We start from the raw sequence: 14,171 nt of genomic DNA, 5'->3' as shown, positions 1-14,171 counted from the left end.
GGGCAAGCTAGAACTCTTCATTTGGCAAGGCAGCGTTTCTTCTGGCCCAAGATGGAGCATGATGTGAAGAAGTATGTCAAGTGCTGTCGGAGATGCATTCTGGCTAAGTCTCCTGAGCTGTCTGCTCAAGCTCCCTTCGAAACCATCAGAACCTCCGCGCCTATGGAGTTAGTATGTCTCAATTTTTGGAGTGCTGAGGACAACAGGCAGCCCTCAGTGGATGTATTGGTTCTGACAGATCACTTCACCAAATTAGCTCATGCCTTTCCATGCACAAATCAAACGGCAAAGCAAGTTGCCAGAAAGATATGGGACGATGGATTTTGTGTTTATGGAATTTCTGAGCAGATCCACACGGATCAAGGGGCCAGTTTTGAGAGCGAGCTAATCACAGAACTTCTCAAGCTTTCTGGTGTCGCCAAGTCACACACACCTGCGTGCCACCCCATGGGGAATGGAGGAGCGGAAAGGTTCAGTTGAACTCTAGGAAATATGCTCCCTCTAAAAGAGAAATGGCCAGAGCAGATACAAACTTTAACATTTGTCTACAATGCTACTGTACACGGGACTACTAGCTATGCACCATTTCAGCTCATGTTTAGTTGCATTCCGAGACTTCCTGTTGATGTAATGTTCAAGTATTTTTCGAGGAATCCTGTGGTTGTTGATTATAGTAGCTATGTCAAAACACTGATGTCTCATCTCCATGAAGCAGCAAGTGTCGCTCAACAGCATACAGTTAACCGCTACCGTCCCACCTGGCCAACATCCAGTGAAATTGCAGAGCGCCAAATTCAAAAACAGAAATACTCATTATAAAAATTCATAAAACATACAAGTGTTATACATCAGTTTAAAGATTAACTTCTTGTTAATCCAACCACGGTGTCAGATTTCAAAAAGGCTTTACTGCGAAAGCATACCATGCGATTATCTGAGAACAGCGCCCAGCAGACAAATCATTACAAACAGTTACCAGCCAAGTAGAGGAGTTACACAAGTCAGAAATGGTGATAAAATGAATCACTTACCTTTGATGATCTTATGTTTACACTCACAAGACTTCCATTTACTCAATAAATGTTAGTTTTGTTTGATAAAGTCCCTCTTTATATCCAAAAACCTCCATTTTGTTCGCGCATTTTGTTCAGTAATCCACAGGCTCAAAGGCAGTCACAACAGACAGACGAAAATCTGAAAAGTATCAGTAAAGTTCGTAGAAACATGTCAAACGATGTTTATAATCAATCCTCAGGTTGTTTTTAGTCATAATAATCAATAACATTTCAACCGAACAAAAGCTTTGTCAATATAAAAGGAAAACAAGAAAGGCGTGCTCTCGGTTGCACGCATGAAAAACCTATGGGACACTGAATGGTCCACTCATTCAAAGTGGTCTTACTCACTCATTTTTCAGAATACAAGCCTGAAACTATTTCTAAAGACTGTTGACATCTAGTGGAAGTGCAATTTGAGTCCTAAGTCAATGGATACTGTAATGGCATTCAATAGAATACAACTAAATTTAAAAAATCCCACTTCCGGGATGGATTTTTCTCAGGTGAAAATAGTGCCCCCTACCCTAGTGAAGTTAAGGAACAACAGAAACAGACCAAAAACTATGACAGAAAAGTCAGGGGCACTCACCAGAACAAAGGAGACTGCTTCTTGCTAACAAAAGATAAAGAAAACTTGCAGACAAGTGGGAAGCTAAGGAGTACACTGTCATTGACAGAAACCTACATACACACATATATAAGCTGGTGGATGATAAAGGAAACACCAAGGTGGTACATCGGAACCTTCTTCTAGACATCAGCTTTCTGCCGGTAGAAACGCTTAAGGATGATTCTTGTTTATCTGAATCAGATGGAGCTGTAGATCCAGAGTGTGAGGTTCAGTCAATGGACCTTTCAGACTATGATGAAGAGGAAAGCTCTGGCGATATAACCAATTCATGGTACTCAGTGGAGTAGATTACACTGCAAGTCAGGAATCTTCAGAGGAACAGGAGTCAGTATGCTATGAGATGGAGCAAGACCATTCAGTGTACAGCTGTAGGGACAATCCAGACCAAGACTGTCAAGCCCAGCTACCTCTCAATAATGAGACTGCCATTAGCATTCCTGACTATGACAGTGTAGCTGTAGTCCCTGACACAGAACCTTCAGGCATTCCTGACTCCATTGCGCCAGCTGATTTAGCTAGAGACCAAGACCTACAAAGACCAGGTTCAGGCGATTCGCAAGATATGGTCAGAACACACAAGGTTAGGGAAGTGAAATCTGTAAATAATTTTATTGAGACAATGGCTCAGAGACCATTCACTATTAAGGGCTTAGCCAAACTAAGAAAGAAGTCCCAGTTTATTATCACTCTATTTTAAAAAGGGTTTTCTTTATTTCTTCTGTTGTTTTGAGGAATATTCATTGATATGTAGAAACATCGAAATGATGTGTAGAATGGTGTCAAGGGATAATGTGATGTGAAGACGAGTGTTGTATGGTGTACTTGGCATTGTATTAGTCTAGCAGGTTCTCAAGCCTGATTCCTCTGAATCTGCCCAGCAGATGGCTTGTATAGCAGAGACCAAAGATGAGATCTTGGTGTTCACTTGTGCCAGTAATGACTCAGTAGAGTTTGTTGTCCCTTGCACTTTATATCCTGTTTGATATGCATTCAGGATTTTGGTGAAATTCAGGAGGGGTGATGGTGTAAAATATGCTTTATGTATTTCATCAAAAATCCCTCATTTATTTTCATTTATTATTTTAAGGTTATTTTGAGATGTATTACACGACTTTCAAGACTGAACTATTTTATTGTACTTATTTTCTAAATTGTGTTGATGTCATCAACGGGAGCCATGCTTTTACTCCTCAGTTTGCTCAAAGCGTGATGAGGAGAGGTATGTGTTTGTGTGCTCCGGTCTTTTGTATGTACATGTTAGCAAATGTTCACAAATGCACAAAAAGACAAGCAAAAATGAAATCGTCATTGATTTAGTGTTGTTCGCACTACTGTTGGTAGGAATATATACTGTATTAGCGTGAATGGGGACAATTTTTGAGTGCAACTTTGATTGCAACTTTGCAAGGCTAGCCCAGCTACTGTTAGCTTTGGGTGCGGGAGAAGGTCTCTTTCAGGTGGCATTCTGCACAGTCTTTTGTCTTTTGTCAGACAAATATACTTGTGTATGAGAGACCAGACGGCAGCATTAACGTTCGCCTTGCATTTGTATCCATTCCATGCAGGTGTTGTGAAATGTGACATTTTAGTATATCATGTTAATGTGCCTAGTTAGCTGTCGTTCATTTTGTTACCTGTCCGGTCATGTCAGAAATTGCATTGTTGTATGCCTCGGGTACAATAGTACACTCAAAGAAATACTTAGCACTTATTATCAAATTATTAGTGTATTGGTGTACAACGTTTATACAATTAAATGTGATTCTTTTGAAAATATGAACATGTACATTTTGTACAATGCATTTTTTGTTGATGTGAGTTTGCTCAAAGCCTGATGAGGAGAGGGAAATATACTTGTGTATGAGAGTCAAGACGCAGCATTAACGTTTTTGCATTTGTATCCATTTCTTGCAGTCATTAAAAGAGAGACAACCGGCAGAATTGTGTCCAGAGCTTTCCCTTCCCTTTCACCCACACCTCACCAGAACGTAACGCAGAAAGGTACCAGTACAGAACCGGTTACACAAACATACTTACAGTTGAAGTCGGAAGTTTACGTACACCTTAGCCAAATACATTTAAACTCAGTTTCACAATTCCTGACATTTAATCCTAGTAAAAATTCCCTGTCTTAGGTTAGTTAGGATCATCACTTTATTTTAAGAATGTGAAATCTCAGAATAAAAGTAGAGAGAATGATTTATTTCAGCTTTTATTTCTTTCATCACATTCCCAGTGGGTCAGAAGTTTGCATACACTCAATTAGTATTTGGTAGCATTGCCTTTAAATTGTTTAATTTGGGTCAAACGTTTCGGGTAGCCTTCCACAAGCTTCCCACATTAGGTTTGGTGAATTTTAGTCTGACTTTTTAATGGTGGTTCTGGAGCAGTGGCTTCTTCCTTGCTGAGCGGCCTTTCAGGTTGTGTCGACATAGCACTCGTTTTACTGTGGATACAGATACTTTTGTACCTGTTTCCTCCAGCATCTTCACAAGGTCCTTTGCTGTTGTTCTGGGATTGATTTGCACTTTTCGCACCAAAGTACGAAAGTACGTTCATCTCTAGGAGAGAGAACACATCTCCTTCCTGAGCTGTATGACAGCTGCGTGGTGTTTATACTTGCGTACTATCGTTTGTACAGATGAACGTGGTACCTTCAGGCATTTGGAAATTGCTCCCAAGGATGAACCAGACTTGTGGAGGTCTACAATTGTTTTTCTGAGGTCTAAGGCTTCTTTTGATTTTCCCATGATGTCAAGCAAAGAGGCACTGAGTTTGAAGGTAGGCCTTGAAATACATCCACAGGTACACCTTCTATTGACTGAAATTATGTCAATTAGCCTATCAGAAACTTCTAAAGCCATGATATAATTCTCTGGAATTTTCCAAGCTGTTTAAAGGCACATTCAACTTAGTGTATGTAAACTTCTGACCCACTGGAATTGTGATACAGTGAATTATAAGTGAAATAATAGGTCTGTAAACAATTGTTGGAAAAATGATTGTGTCATGCACAAAGTAGATGTCCTAACCAACTTGCCAAAACTATAGTTTGTTAACAAGAAATGTGTTGAGTGGTTGAAAAATTAGTTTTAATAACGCCAACCTAAGTGTATGTAAACTTCCGACTTCAACTGTAGCTTCATTCATAACTGCTCTTCTCTAATGACACAAGGGACTGGCTGTATTATGACATGGTTATTCAGGGACATTGTCTGGATGAGCAGGTCTTCCGAAGGGGCTGGAACCAAAAGAGGATGGAAGGGGTTGTGTTTTGTGTGGGCAATGGCTGTTCTACACTTCTCCTTTGGGGAGAAGTTCTGTCTCTGCATGTGAACAGCCCAGCATTGGAGAAGACAGCTGCAGACGGGAGGTTTGCGCAAAATTATCCCCCTCCGATGCCCGATTCGCTCAGCCAGGCAAACCCCCACTGTCTCCATCTCTCTCTCTCCCTCCCCATCTCCCTCAGCTCGGCCAGCATTCCATCATTCGCGAGGGAGAGAGAGAGAGAGACAGAGAGATAGAAAGATAGAAAAAGAGAGAACTAACAAATTCAGCCCCAAACAAAAGGGAAACACAAAAGGATCTACATCCAGCTGAGACCTTGGGGGAATTTGTTCTCTCCAACAAACGCTCCGAACGGCTCACATTGGCCAATTAGGCTAAGAGGATTACTCTTCCCTGACCGCTCTGTCTCTCTCTCTGCCATATGGACATCAGTCCTCAAGGGACACACTCATAATGTCTGAGAAGAACACAGGAAACGGGGAAGAGAGAAACAGCAAGAGAGAAAGAGAGCGAGGGAGAGAGAAAGAGGGAAGAGAGAGGCTACATGCTTTCGTAACGAGAACAATGTTCTATGTTCTAACTGTGTGACTTTCATATAAATGTGGATGCAATGGCTAGGGAAATTACATTTGTCTGTGCATTTTCTTCTGAATGTGTGTGAGAGTAAATAGTAAAAAGTTTGGTTGGCTGCGTGCGTGCGTCAAAGTTGGGCGCTACTATAAAACACTTTAGATACGCACACACTCAAGAAGCAAGAAGGTAGCGTCCTGGTAGCACCACACAGGATATTACATTACACAGATTTCTTAAAGTGAGACAGAGAACAAGATAGAGTGAGAGGGATGGAGCCAGACTGAGGTGTAACTGTGTTATACAAGCATTCACTTCTCTCCCTCCCGTTCCCATATCACATTCTGAGTAGGAGCAAGGCAGGAATATGCTCCGACCAGCACATTTCTCTCTCAGACACAACATCAGACAGACAGACAGACACACAGACAGACACACAGACAGACACACAGACACACAGACATACCTCTCTCTCCCCCCCCCACACACACACACACAGGAGAAACACAATAACAGGTAAAATAGGGTCCACTCTGCATGGCAATCAGACTGCAATCACGCCAGTCTGAAATTGCACCCTGAGTTTGGTGTGAAGATGAATCCTGATAAACCCTCCCTTCAGCAGAGTGAGCTTTCTGTTCACCAAGCAGGGACTCTGCCACCACTTGACACATTTTAAATCACTTTGGAAATAAAATAGTTTGGTGATGAGAGCCAGATCTGTGATCTGTGAGGCCCTGGTTATGTGACATCATCAGTCAGAGACCAGCAGACTGAGTTATGGGGGAAACAAAAGGAGACGGAGCCCAACTACCTCCAACTACCTGCAACACCCCTTCCCCTGGCTCTCCCCTCCTCTCACATCTCACCTAATCAGAAACACATACCCCATGGAAAATTAGTTGCATTTCTCGCATGATTATCATTCGCTGGAAACCTTTTTTTTTACATAAATGGAAAGTTATCACGTCCTCCCATGTTCTGTAAATGTTTCATTACTCTAGAACCTATCGAGGTCATGTATGTTTCCTTACTCTAGAACCTATCGAGGTCATGTATGTTTCATTACTCTAGAACCTATCGAGGTCATGTATGTTTCATTACTCTAGAACCTATCGAGGTCATCTATGTTTCATTACTCTAGAACCTATCGAGGTCATGTATGTTTCATTACTCTAGAACCTATCGACGTCATGTATGTTTCATTACTCTAGAACCTATCGAGGTCATCTATGTTTCATTACTCTAGAACCTATCGAGGTCATGTATGTTTCATTACTCTAGAACCTATCGAGGTCATGTATGTTTCATTACTCTAGAACCTATCGAGGTCATCTATGTTTCATTACTCTAGAACCTATCGAGGTCATCTATGTTTCATTTCCAATCAAAGAAAACCCTGAATCCACTTTTCCTCAGCAACAACCCTTTAGGGTAAAGCAGAAAACAAGAGGAAATCCACAGAACTATTTGCATTATATGGGGAAACCCTCAACATCCTCATCCCTTCTCCCTCACCTTTTAACTGGGGGTCTCCATCCCTCGTACCAAGGATCCCAGACAAACCTACTAATAGAGATGGCTGGCTCCGGTCACAGTGACTATCCAGTCCACTGGACCCTCTGAGTCACATGTCACAATGTCACAGGGAAAGTGTCAGCATGTCATCATCCAGCAGAGAAGAGAGGCCACAAAGACACATTTAGCAACACAGAATACAATGCGGACACTCACAAACAAGACGATTGTGAATCATTGCTTAGAAGTTCACAAGTGCATTTAGTTTACAAAGGAGTGAAGCAGAATGTTCGAGCACTATGTCCTGAATGAGATGCATTCTGTAATCTCTGACTTAGAGACTCAGACTTACCATTGCTTTCTACTGCAATGTTAGGATCATTGTCAAAGAATCATATAACTGTGGGTTATTTTAGGTGAAAGACTATAAACAGACTATTGAATGCAACTTAATGAATAGAATATGGGACTTAGTATTGTGGAAACACAATTGTGTCATAATGACGCACAACATGAACAACACACGCACATCCAGTCTTCACCCTAACTCAAGGTGACTGCGAAAGGAAAAATAAAAAACATGTTCTGTATCACAATTCCTCCATTAAAAAAACTCCCCTAGGCAACAGAAATGTTTGTGCATTTACATAAACATTCATATAAATGCATAAATATTTTGAACCAACAGAGTCCACCCTCATACTGACATGCTTGCCCCTGTATGAGGGTAAAGGGGAGGGGGTGTATGTGAAGACATGTTTTAGCAGGAGGCTGAAAGGTGTGCTACACAGGTGCTTAACTCCCCACTCTCTCCTTTTAGTTACGCTCCATCGAGGTCGGGACATGACATTCTATTAGTGGAACGGGCTGAGAGAATTTACGAGCTGAGAAGAGTATGTGTGTGTGTATGGGGGGGGGTCTGTCTGACACAGGGGGCCATCACTGCTTTTTTGAATGAGTTCTCAGACACATGCAGACAAACAGACAAAGGTCTTGCAGGCGCCATAAACCTTCACCACACGTTTGGTCTGGCAGGAGCATCATCCAGGAGCAAGCATGTCAGTTTGAAGGGTGGATGGATATTTAAAGGGGTGGAATGTGTGAGGCTCATAAACTATTAGAGATGTGACATTGATGGGTCCTAGTTGTCTGGTATGTTTGAGGATTTTGTGAGGCTGGAGCAGGAGTCTTTGAGATTGTCCACATACACTCACCCCCCCGACCTCCACTCACTGTCTGTCTGACCAGACCCAGACTAATCAGAAAAAACAGCACTGGACACAGCCAGGAGACCTGATCACGGACCATTATACCTGGAGTACCTGAGAACACTAGGGAAAAGCACCCGAGGTGGACATGACTGATAAAAATAAAACTTGTTTTTCAACAGATTGTTTCATAATCTGTAATGCTGCAGCCATAGAGATCCTATTATCATGACACTAGGCGAGACCCAAATGCAGACACAGGAGGCAGATGGTTGGAGTTGAAGATGTTTAATAAATACAAAGGGAATAGGCAAGAGAATGGTTGTGGACAGGCAAAAGGTCATAACCAGAATCCAGTAGGTACAGAGTGGCAGGCAGCCTCGAGTTCAGGGCAGGCAGAATGGTCAGGTAGGTGAGTACAGAGTCCAGAAAACAAGCGACACCTGGAGGGGTGGAGACAATAACGAGGACAGGTGAAACAGATCAGGTGTGACACCTATAAATTGTTTAAATGATTCTAATTCCTAATTCTATGACTGTGGAGTCAGACACACATAGAGAAGAGAAGCTCCAAAAGCATGGTAGCACATTCCCCTCTCTCTCCAGCTCCCCCCACCCACTCTCACCCCCTCCATCTCCAGCCTCTCTCTCCGTCTGCAGCCTCTCTCTCCGTCTGCAGCCTCTCTCTCCGTCTGCAGCCTCTCTCTCCGTCTGCAGCCTCTCTCTCTCTCTCTCGTCCCCAGGTCCCTGTGATCATTTCACTTGCAAATAATCACTGAGGAATTTCTCTTCAGCGGCTTTGATAAAATATTCTTTCTCTTGTCCCCCTCCCCTGAACCACAACCGTACTCATACAAGCCATATGAGTCAGTCAGAGCAGAGCGGGGGGCTTGACATGGTCTCACAAAGGTTTAGCAACAAAAAACTAACTTTGATGAACATTAAGAGGCTACAACCCAATTCAATGCAACCCAGAGGAGATGCCAAAAGAAAGCGATGAACATCTGAGTCTTTAGGTTTTCCTTGTTTATTTTGATCTTTGGAGAAAAAGGTAAAAAGTTCTGAAAAGTAGCCCAAGTTATTGCATTCAAGTTGAAAGTCAAAACCACAGTAATCACGCTAGCTGTTTGCTGTTACAATGGCTCTATACACATTAGATTGCCAACCTCTAAGTTGACCTAGCATTGAAGGTTAACAAAGGCATCTCTAACACCTCTGAGGTATCATTCAACAAACCAATCAGGGGATGAAAGAGGACACAGAGAAAGCACACCAAATCATTGGTTTTGGGAAGAACAGTACTACTATTCCCAGCCTCAGTCTGTGCTGCCACGCCAACTCCTTGTCACCTATTGGCATGCCAACTTGTCACTCATTGTCATTCCAACACCTTGTTACCTTTTGTCATGCCAACTTGTCCAAATTTAGCATGACAACGAGTGACATCTATGGATTTGGCAAGAGCCCACACAAATCTGGGACCAGGCTATATATAACCCATTTAGGTGCAAGTGGTACCCCGCATCACCATAGCTACCATCACCATACTCCCCACCCCTACCAGGTGCATTCATGCAATCCCAGGCTCCATTGCAGCAGTAGTAGTTCATTTTCCAGCAAAAATACCCAGACATCAGTGGTGTAGTCGTGGTGAATGGAGAAGTGGGTATACTTTAATTTGGCAAAATGAAGGTTGCCCCGTGTAAAAACTTATATGAGAAAAAGATGTAGGCTACTCTGAATGACCTAAAATCATGGTAATGCGAAATAAATCCACCATGACATCAATAATTAAGTAATAGGCCTAGCCCTTGTGGCTGATATGTTGGACTAATGGACCAGATGAGCACGGAGGAAAGAAAAGGAACAGATTTCTGTGGTGGTGCGTTAAATGAGAACGGGATACTCGAGTTCCTACACTTCACAGCAGCTACAGGCTAGTCGCTGCTGATTCATCGCTGCATTGTACATTTTGCTAGAGGAGATTTATGGATTACAAAAAGGCCTAGGCAACATTCAATTCCATACACCATGGTTCCCACATATTTCTACCCTAATATTAATATTCTTGTATAACTTTTCTAGGCTGTAGTCTTTGCCACATGATGTCTGTAAGCTTAGGCTATTTAGTCTATAGAGGAAATGGTGATGGCTACCAGATTGAGTCAGGGCCCTGGCCTAATCCTCATATCCTGTCCCTAAAGCTCTTCTATTGAACAAGCTAAATAAAGAGGCTAGTCTAAACTGTGGAACTCATGGGAATAAATGCACATTTCTCGTTATGAATGTGAATATCAGGAGTCAGAGAATGGAGCGTAGTGTGGATCTGTCCTTTGCTGAAATCTTTTATTTGACTTTTGCGGGCTCAGCCAGAGCCGGCCAAGCCACATTACCTGCCTGTGGTGCTGAATGATATAAGCCTATATTATAGTTTACCACTCACACTTTTCAAACCCACATTGACAAATGTGGGTGTATGGCGTAACCTGCATATAACTTCCACTACACCACCGCTCAACACATGTACTGTAAGTTAAAAATTGTGCAATAACAACAAAAAAATACAACAGGCCGGTTATTATTGCCAAGTAGGCAGCGCAAGTGCGCAACTACACAACCGCTGATAAAACAGGCCGACTGTCCGAGTCCGACAGTGAACAAACAATGAAATATTTGTGTCACCTACATTTTCAGAGAGTTAGAGAGAGAGAGTCTACAGAAGCAGACAAGTGCAGTGAAAAAATGGGGGAAATTATACTGTCTCAAAATAATGGATGAAGTGTTCAGTCTGACAGTCCAACCTAATGAAATAATCAACATATTATTAGATCAAATTGACCACTCCCACTCAAAGAAGCGATCTACAGCAGGCCTACAGGCACAACAAGTGGATTCAGGACCATGGTCAGCGCATCGGCCAGACACCAGCTCGGCACTGGATTGGAATACGTGCAAACTGTTTATTGTACTATTGCACAAAGAAGCAATATAGAATAGAAAGCCCTGAAAGTGTTTTTATTAAGCCCAAAAGTGCATACTTTTGCCATATGAAAACAGCCACACAAAATACAATACATACACTTTAGGCCTATATCTTGAACTGTACTGCGGGTATGAAATGAATAGCTCACTTTGAATAAGAAAACACTTCTGTATAGGCATTCAGGCATGAAAAAATGTAATCACTATACATAATACCACTGCGGGTCTGAATACAATAGCTCACTGGAACCAGCAAACATAACCCTGGCCTACCAAGGCAGGCATGAAAACATGAAATCATCATACATAACCTAACATCACGGTGGATGAATACAGTAGCTCAGTTTGAATCAAGCACATATATGCCTGTTTTGATATGGCCTGTAGTGGAGAAGAGTCTCGACAGTACATGAAGTCATAAGAAGGGTGAGGATGGCCCTTAGTAGAGCAGCAGCTGTCCAAAACTTCAATAAGGGATGGACATTTCTGAACGGGTGGTTTGGAATTCCTAGCAACGTCATTACCTAGCGACGTACGACTACTACTACACTGTCTCATCTGCCCAGCCATGCAATGTATAAACTTGTTCTCCACTGTGAAAAGCATAGACATCATTTTTATGGATATATATACAGTTGAAGTCAGAAGTTAACATATACAAATACATTTAAACTCAGTTATTCACAATTCCTGACATTTAATCCTAGTAAACATTCTCTGTCTTAGGTCAGTTTGGATCAACACTTTATTTTAAGGATGTGAAATGTCAGAATAATAGTAGAGACAATGATTTCTTTCAGCTTTTATTTCTTTCATCACATTCCCAGTGTGTCAGAAGTTTACATACACTCAATTAGTATTTGATAACATTGCCCTTAAATTGTATAACGTGGGTCAAACGTTTCGGGTAGCCTTCCACAAGCTTCCCACAATAAGTTGGGTGAATTTTGGCCCATTCCTCCTGACAGAGCTGGTGTAACTGAGTCAGGTTTGTAGGCCTCCTTGCTCGCACATGCTTTTTCAGTTCTGCCCAAAAAATTCTATAGGATTGAGGTCAGGGCTTTGTGATGGCCACTCCAATACCTTGACTTTGTTGTCCTTAAGCCATTTTGCCACAACTTTGGAAGTATGCTTGGGGTCTGTCAAGGCTGTGCGCTGCTGGTGGAGAAGTCAGGTGCAGGAGAGCCAGGGAGTATTGAACAAGCGCAGACTTTATTATGGAAGTGGAGAAAATAACAGAAGAACGCAGCGTCTTGAAAACCTCCAGCCCACGAGGCAAAAGTGTAAGGCGTGATAAATGTTCAATACAAGATACTGTAATACAAAATAAACAAACCGTGTGCAAAAAACACAGAAACATGAAAACCCAGTCTGGCACGTAACGATAACCACGTAACACGAAACAATTACACAAAGACATGGAGAGGAACAGAGGACTAAATACATGCAGTGTGATTATGGAATGAAAACCAGGTGTGTATGGGACAAGACAAAACAAATAGAGAAATGGAGCGGCGATGGCTAGAAAGCCGGTGACATCGATCGCCGAACGAACAAGGAGAGGAGCCGACTTCGGCGGAAGTCGTGACAGTGCCCCCCCCTTGCCGCGCGGCTCCAGCGGCGTGCCGACACCGGCCTCGGGGATGACCCGGAGGGCGAGGCGCAGGGCGATCCAGCCGACGACGGTGAAACTCCCGCAGCAGTTCGGGGTCCAAAACATCTGCAACCGGAACCCAGCACCTCTCCTCCGGACCGTACCCCTCTCAGTCCACGAGGTACTGAAGGCCCCCTGCCCGATGCCTCGAATCCAGGATGGAACGAACGGAGTACGCCGGGGCCCCCTCGATGTCCAGAGGGGGCGGAGGGACCTCCCGCACCTCAGATTCCTGGAGCGGACCAGCCACCACCGGCCTGAGGAGAGACACATGGAATGAGGGGTTAATACTGTAATCAGAGGGAAGCTGTAATCTGTAACCCACCTCGTTCACCCTCCTCAGGACTTTGAATGGCCCCACAAACCGCGGACCCAGCTTCCGGCAGGGCAGGCGGAGGGGCAGGTACGGGTCGAGAGCCAGACCCGGTCCCCGGTGCGGTGATGGTCCGCGCTGGTCTTTTGGCGAAGCGCAGCTCGCTGGAGGTGAACATGGGCGGTCTCCCATGTCTCCTCCACGCGCCTTAACCAGTCGTCCACCACAGGAGCCTCGGTCTGACCCTGATGCCACGGCGCCAGAACCCCAATACGCACTGAAAGAGGGAGAGGTTAGTGGAGGAGTGGCGAACCGAGTTCTGTGCCATCTTGGCCCAGGGCACGAACGCCGCCCACTCCCCCGGCTGGTCCTGGCAATAGGACCGCAGAAACCTGCCCACATCCTGGTTGACTCTCTCTACCTGCCCGTGACTCTCGGGGTGAAAACCCGAGGTAAGGCTGATTGAGACCCCCAGACGTTCCATGAATGCCTTCCAGACTCTCGACGTGAACTGAGGACCCCAATCAGACATTATATCCTCAGGCACCCCGTAGTGCTGGAAGATGTGAGTAAACAGTGTTTCCGCAGTCTGTTGGGCGATAGGAAGAATGGGCAGAGGGAGGAGACAACAGGACTTAGAGAAACAATCCACAATGACCAGGATCGTAGTGTTTCCCTGTTAAAGAGGTAGATCGGTTAAAAAATCCACAGACAGGTGTGACCAAGGCCATTGTGGAATGGGTAAGGTGACCTCTGGGCAGGTGTCTCGGAGCCTTACACTGGGCACACACCGAGCAGGAGGAAACATAAACCCTCACGTCCTTAGCCAAGGTGGGCCACCAGTACTTCCCAGTCAGACAGCGCACCGTCCGACCGATCCCCGGATGACCAGAGGAGGGTGACGTGTGGGCCCAATAGATCAACTGGTCACGTATAGCAGACGGAACGT

The sequence above is a fragment of the Salmo salar genome, chromosome ssa09, assembly GCF_905237065.1.
Source record: "Salmo salar chromosome ssa09, Ssal_v3.1, whole genome shotgun sequence".
NCBI classification, from domain to species: Eukaryota; Metazoa; Chordata; class Actinopteri; order Salmoniformes; family Salmonidae; genus Salmo; species Salmo salar.
This window is presented reverse-complemented; position numbering follows the sequence as displayed.